The following is a 7949-nucleotide window of genomic DNA, read 5'->3' on the forward strand; positions in this document are numbered from 1 at the left end:
ACATGATAGCTCTTGGATTGTAATTTGACTATACGAGAAAACATAATTCTGTTACGCGAAAACTCAAAGAAACCCCTTCACACACAGAAACCGGCTGCGGCGTCCGGCATTTTGCACGCGCCGGCGCGATGGGTGTCCTGGGGGCCACATAGCGGTGCGCCCAGTTTCTTGCAAAAACTCCAGCTGGCACTCGCCTTCGCCACATCGCAGCCCATGCAAGAGGCCGTGGTTCCACCACAAAGCTCGCCTTGGTGCATAGCGTTTGCGGCAAGCGTTTCCAGGCAAACATTATGGTTACATACGTTCCATTTGCCGGGAAGCATGAGAAGCAGTCAAAGATCATTGAATGCTATTGTGTTCCACTCTTAAAGGCGAAGCTTAAGCGTCCTCCAAATTTTTTTCCAGACAATAACCATGAGTAGTCTATTTTACAAATCTTTAGAGCATTACAAAAAGCATTCAGAGAATGGACTACAGTTCTTTTATGCAGAGTTTTTTTACCAAGAGCTCGAGCAGTACACAAAAATCTTTTCCAGCCTTGCCAGTATTAGTGAGTAAAACAAAATAGAGGCTTCCTTTTTAAAAATGAACTGCTCATTCTCTTGCACTGTAAAAGACATTTTTGTTTCTTTTAGACAAGCTTATGTGCATGTGTCAAGTTAGTGCAGTGCTTGAGTTCTTTAGAATGAGTGCTGTCATTTACATTCAGCGTCTGATACTCCGCATTGTTTTATTCTTTGTAAACTGTGCAAACGCATATGGTCTCTCTTTGACCATGACTGCAGTTGTTTTGGCAGATACGGTCATTATTGCCTCCAGTTACATATAGGTAAAAAATCAGCCTTCCTTGTGCATCTGCAGCAGTTGGCACTTCTGGCTGGATGCTGAAGTTTGCTCTTTACAAGTTAAAGCTGTGTGTACCAGCATAAATTAATATGCAAACGAAGAAGTGAAATCATAGACAACAGTTATACATAATGGCTTAATATTGCAATGTAGCATTTGTAATATTGAATTGCCTAAAGGACTGTAACGCTGCGTTTAAGAATGCAGAAACGAAAAGACATGTTTCAGTTTATTTTGACTCGCTCGTGTTTCAGTTTGGGCTCTCGGAACATCTGTTTGTAAAGCTACTTACATCAGTCTCTCTGAGAGGTATGCACTTTTTTGTTTCGGTAATGTACAAACAGTTTTCTTTAATTAATGATCAATGACTGTGTCATTAATTATGTACTTTTGTCATACCTAGGCATATAATGATTGCTGAGAACAAGTTAAACCAAGGTTCACAGTCTACAAGACCTTCTTTGTTTTCCTCTGAATATTTAAGAAAAATATCTTGATACATTCAGGACTGTGCAAAACTCTGTGTGTTTACTTGAAGCAGTTTGTTGTCTCAAGGTGCAGTTATTTTGTGTGCACTAACGCAGTGTTGTGTTTTCATTAGCATCCCCCTCCTTTTCTTTTTTCGTGTGTGTCCTTCTTGTTCCTAATGTCAAAGACCATATACTCAGGTTGATTCTATTTATGATGAAATATCTCCCATAACACCACGTGTTGGCAGTAGATGCTCGGGCTTTGTTTTGTTGGCAGCATTAAAGCTCACACCTAGATAAGTTGTACTGATCTGGCAATGTGTGTACAAGGACTTCCAGCCTAGCCAGGCTGTTTTAGCAGGCATTTCTTTTACACCAGCTTGCTGTCGTTTTGTTAGTCTTCTGCTGTTCATCTGTGTGTCCTGTTCAGGTGCTTCGTCATTTGATTTTGGAGAAAAAGCAGAGGCGTACTGGAGATGTGTGGCTGCTGATAGGCACATTAGCTCTTGGCCTGGACTCATTGTGTCATTGTTGAGTTCTGTGCAGTTGTGAAGCATGTTCTGTCATGTCAGCAGTGGGAGCTAAGAGCTTCCTTTAAGACTATGCAGACTACTGTAGAATGGCACTTATATTCTGCCAATAAAGGCTATACTTTTGGCATTTCATACCTCTTCACTCACTGTTGTGCATTTTAGTGTTATCGTTCTTCTCACTTTCAGATTTCATTCTTATCTTTTTTGCCTTTGTTTGACTTTGGAATGAAATCATTCTTTTGTTCTGGAAATAAATTTAGGGATAGTATTAAAAGGTCCTCTTTTCAAATGTGGGTTTTGGCCAGAGGTTTTCTTAGCTACAGCAGTAAAATGAAGTTGGCGTGGCATTCTTATCAGGCTCTGATCATAGTGATTCTGATGTGTTGCTCATCTTGAAGTCGCTGGTGTTTTTAGAAGTGCAGGCAAATTGTGTAGTGGTTTCCACTATTTAAATGTGTGCCGTATGGCAGTTCCTAGATCACTATTTGCTTGTTGCCATGACAAGGTGAGGCTAACTACTCCAAGTACTCTAAATGCAGGATTATCTGAGACAGAGATGCCACACACTTCTAGTGCTATGAGGCAGATTGAATGCTGGCCACAGGGAGTTCAGTTTGTGATGAGGTTATGCGTATGTCCCTAGGACTGCTGCAACCACTGAAGCCGAACTCTCTCTGGCAGTGACTCTTCGATTTTCGGTGCTGTGCAAAAATTGGGGTGTTTAGTAGAACTTTATTAGAGCTCGATTCAGTGGCATGTGGTTTGAATTTTCCCTCTCAGATTTTACTGCTGCTTGGCATGTCTGGCCTTGTAACTAATATTCTGGAAAATTGTGTGTATGATTTGTTCCAGTTATCTCATCCTCGTGGCAGGAATAGCGTAATACAGTTGACTATTTGTTTTACTGCTTTGCTTGTTGTCTTATTACATGCATAATAATCACCTAGCTCACTAGCTCACCATATGCTGTTGCGTTCACTAGCATATGGGCCAAGTGCACCCAAGAAAATGTGTGCTAACAGTAAAGGACAGTGTCAAGTGCACCAATTGCACTATACTATGATTATTGTCAGGAAGTATAATTGTTTTTGCACATTGCCTATATTTCTCATGTCTGGCACGCTTTTCATTCATTCCCTCATAGTCATGATGCAAGACATATTTTGACACAATTTGTGTTGTTTTAAGTGCTTAGCACATGTGCATTGTAAAAAAATTTGTCTGGGTGAGAAGGTGAATTCCTGTCATACAATGCAATGATGCAGACTGATTTTATTTATTTTTTTTGTCCTTGATTGGCTGTCTTTGCTTTATTAGTGTATTGTGTGTCTTTTGCCTGAGGGTACATCTATTTATGTTTGCCTTTTGAACTTGTGAGAGTTGATTGGAGGACAGTGGGAAATTAAGGAAATTGTTTGGGTTTACGTCAGTCTTCCCCTGTTTTCTCTTTTCTTTTTACTTTTTCAAACTAGGTTTTGTGCTTCTGAAATGCAGAACTCATTTTTACATCTGTGTCCTTTTTTAAAAATGTTCTGCCAGAGAATTTCTAGTAGCAGTTGTGTTGATGTTGGGGGATTGAACAGGCATCCTGACTTTTAAGACAGAGTGGTAACCAGTGTTCGGCACAAACATTTGGAATTTACACACTAAGTGGATTTCACTGTCTCGTAAGCTCTAGTGTTCTCTCATTTGTGTTCCAGTCAAATACTTCCTCAAGTTTATGCACTGTGGGACAGATATGTGCCCTCTTAGCTGTTTCAAGTAATTTAGAGCGTTCTCTCTCTTGCCATCTTTAAAAACAGGTAGAATTTTTCATTGCATTTTGTTCCATGTACTTTGTTCGAGTAAGTGAGTAGTGCTCCCTGCATAAGAAGCTACAGTATTTTCTAAATGTTACTTTTTATTGACTTTGTCTCTGCCCTGTGGTAGTTACTTTCTGTTTAGTTGCTTCTGAGGACATAACAGAATGATTCCTGTTCTGCATCTCCTGTGAGCCTATTCTTTGTACTTTCTGCTCCATCATTGGCTATAATGGTGGACCTCAGTTACTACCAAAATTAGTCACACAGTGTCAGAATTGGTCACAATTAAACTACAACAATCATCATACTATTATACAAGTCTTACGCACCACTAAGGTGCCGTCAGTTCATGTACTGAGCAGGCTAAGGTTAGGAAGATGCCGCCATCTTTACTAATGAGAAAGTTGAGCTCTAATCATAATAATGCTCACGAGGAATGCCATATGCATGCCGCAAAGAGCCATAACTGTCAGGGTTTAAGAGCTGAGATGACATTGAATTCGTGCCATATTCTCTTCTTTAAATCGTATCTTGAAGCATGAGTTGGACTCGTAACCAGTCATATGGCTGATGTAAGTGCGAAAGCATTGTGCAGCAATTGTTTTCATTTGTGCAGTACTATGGCATGAACTTCAAGACAGACAAAAACAGTCATGTCATTAAAGACTGCTCACTACTGTGCTCCCCTAGTTATCTCCTAAAACTGTCGGGCCCATTTCGGCCTTTACTTATTGCGTCTCTTCGTGTGTGGGACTTTGTTTTGAGACAGTGTACTGTTGACAAGTCCTGTTTTTGACTCTGCAAAACCTCATCCATTCAAATCAATCTTCAACTCCTCTTGTCTCATCACTGTCAAACCTCCCTTGCTTGCCCTTCCCTTCTACATCGCAGGTCGGTCCCTGCTGGCAAGAGCCATGCGTCACATGCCACTGGTCCCACGCATGACGCTTTCACACCAGCGCCTGGTGGCAGCTACCCGGCACCAGCAGCAGCAGCAACCCACACACCGCTTCCAGTGCACCTACTGCTCCTACTCAACCAACTACCAGACCAACCTCAACAACCATGTACGCGTACATACAGGCGAGCGGCCGTTCATCTGCCAGCACTGCGGTCGCACATTCAGCCGGAACGAACACCTCAAAAAGCACCGGTGCCGCGCTGCTGAAGCAAACAGCTTCTCGACGTGACAGATTCCAACAGCAGCCTGCGCACTGCATTTTGGTGTTAAACAGCAAACTGTTTAGCTCAGCAGTTTTGTTTCAGACTAGTTGGTGCAAGTTTACATCTTGAAAATGGAGCTCAAGTGGAACCTGAGCACAGAGGGGCACAGTGCATTCATTGTCATTTTGTTTTTCTGTCCTGGAGGTTCTGTATCGGCGCTGTTTTCATGGTGTTGGCTCATTATAAAATAATTGTGCGCATCCTGAAAACTGGTTGAAACAAGTGCTGCTCAAAAAATGAATACTGATCATCAACCACATTAATGTGGGTAAACATCCTATAGGTACTATTGTGAAGACACAAAATGTGAACAAGTTAACGCAAGCTAGCATACATTCTTAATCCATTGCTATGTTCTTCACCGCTTCGTGTAGTGGGAGCATTGATTTCGGCTTTTAGTTTGAGGCCTGCAAAATCTTTGGTGAGTTTGACTTGTAAGAGATGTTTTGCTTTACGCTTTCCCATACCTGTTTTGTTTGTCCACAGTTGTACAGTCTTTGTCAAAAGTATGTAGGCTATGTTGCGTGCAACTGGCAGGCTGACTACATGCTGTTTAAGAGAGTTCCTGTTGTATGCCATAAGCTCCAACTCTCTGGACAATGAAAAGAACTTCATATTTACCATTAAGAAGTCTGGTCTGTCGGGAGCACCATGGAAACTGTGCCGCACAGCCGTGTGACATATTTGGTAAATGCATGGTGCTGTCTGTATACTTCTGACGAAGGCTGTACGTATACAGGGTGTTTCACATAACTTGAGGCAAGAATTTAAAAATGAAAGGCACGTCGGAAGCGAATTGAACCAAACGCATACTATTCACAATAGCCTATAATAAGTCAGCCAATTTGTTGTTTCCCCATAACTCGCTAATTTAAGTCTAATTACCCACCTTTTTAATTATTGGCTGAGGACCCCAAGTACGGTATGCATATTTGTAGAGCACCTTCAGAAACCACCAATCGAGTTGTTTCCTTTACAATACGTCTCGCGTAGCCCTTTTTTCCAGGTTGCAAGGAAAGCCTGTGAAATATTAAAAAAGCCACTTGACGGAGCGTTTGCGCAGTGGTATTGTGCTGCTCTCAAACGTGCGTTCAGTGAACAAGGTCGGCTGCATCGTGACTGGCAATGAGGAAGCGGCAGGGCGTTCTTTATCTCATTGGAAGTGGTCGGCCAGCAGCATGAATTTTCGCCATCATCCGACAGGAGTCGACCTTGTTCACTGAATTCGCTTGAGAGCAGCACGACACCACTGCACAAAGCACTCTGTCATGTGGCTTTTTTCATATTTTGTGGGCTTTCTTTGTAACCTGGTAAAAAGGACTATGTGAGACGTATCGTAAAGGAAACAACTCGATCGGTGGTTTCTGAAGGTGTTCTACAAATCTGCATATCATACTTGGGGTCCTCAGCTGATAATGAAAAAAGTTGGGTAATTAAACTTAATTAATGAGTGAGTTATAGGGAAAACAAGAAATTATCTGTTACTATAGGCTATTGCGAATAGTATGTGTTCGGTTCAATTCACTTCCGTCGCGCCTTTCATATTTAAATTCTCGACTCGAGTTATGTGCGACACCCTGTATACACGTTCATGCATACATGGTCATAGAAGGTAGAAAGCAGGAAAACAAAAAGTAATATCTCATTGTTTTGTTCTGTTTTGATACCTATTGTCATGGCTCAGTGTCTGTTATGCTGAGCAAAAGGTTCTGCAGTTTATTTCCTTGCCACGGTGGCCACATTCCGAACAGGGGAATGCAGGACTCCCACGTACTAAAATTCCTCTGTGCATCAATTAACCATATGTTTAATCTAATCTGGAGCCTTCCTCCACTGTGGCATTTCTTGTTGCTCACAGGTAGCCTTAGAAGATAAGAACATATCAGCCGTTTTTATATTTTTATGCCTGCATATGGTGTAATATATGCTAAGTAGGGTATTTTAGATAAATAAAGGCTTAATCCATGATTAAAGCACAATTTATGACATATGCAGCCAAAAATGTCACAATGTCACAAAAAAAGATAGAAAGGAAAGCCTTCTTGATATTTTTTTTTCCCACACTTAAGATTCGCATTCTCTGCTTTATGATGTGGCAGGCCCGGCTAACACCATCCAGAGTTTGTGCTGATTATGTGGTGAGCCATGATGTAACTTTCTCAGAGGAATCCAATTTTAGTAACAAGCTACTAGTCCAACCATTTGTGGCTTACAATGCGATGTCATTTCTGCAAACACATAGTGTCTTACATGCAACCGTTCCCAGAGACAGTGACATGCAGTCACATTGCATTCTCGCTTATTTCAAAACTGACACTGAGTAGAATGTACCAGGCTCTTTAGAAGAACATATGAAAGGAGGTAGAAATTGACATCTTTAGAATGGGAAGAGACACAGTGAACCGTGGCTTAAAAGACTGTCTGGGCTAAAGAAAGCATACGGCGACCATGCTAGAAAATATATTCGATCCAACTGGCATTGGTGTCCCAAAACATAACTTGTCTCTGTTGGTTTGAACTTCTTTTTACTGGCTTGGGAATTTTATCGTTGTGACACAAAACAGTTGAATCCATTCCAGTTCTTTTTGTCTGTGGAGCTTAACATGAAAGCCACGTGGAAGCCAGTAATTGCTGATGTTACTTCAGGTAACACTACAAGCTCAGCAGCTTCTTTGTATTGCTTCTTTTGTCTCATCTCTCATAGTACGTGTGTGGATATTTACAATCAGGAAATTGAACATAGAGTCTCTCTTTGTTGCAGTCCGTTGCAGGTGTGTTTTATCAGATTTATGCAGTGCACATCATATTTAAATTGTATGTGCTGCCTGAATTTTAGTTAGGATGCTTGCATTCAAAACAGGAATATTGAAGAAAGACATTTGAGAAGACATAGGAGCAAAAACTGTATCCAGCAAATCAAGGAGCTTTAAACTACAGTTTGGCAGCTGAGCAATTAACTGCTCAGTTAATTTAATGGTGATATTAGTTTAATTATTTTTCCTAATGACCCAAAGGTATTCAAGCCAAATGAGCTAGGCTAGCCCTCTTGAATTAATTTTTGCATCCACTTGCAA

This window comes from Dermacentor albipictus, chromosome 3 (assembly GCF_038994185.2).
Source record: "Dermacentor albipictus isolate Rhodes 1998 colony chromosome 3, USDA_Dalb.pri_finalv2, whole genome shotgun sequence".
NCBI lineage: Eukaryota > Metazoa > Arthropoda > Arachnida > Ixodida > Ixodidae > Dermacentor > Dermacentor albipictus.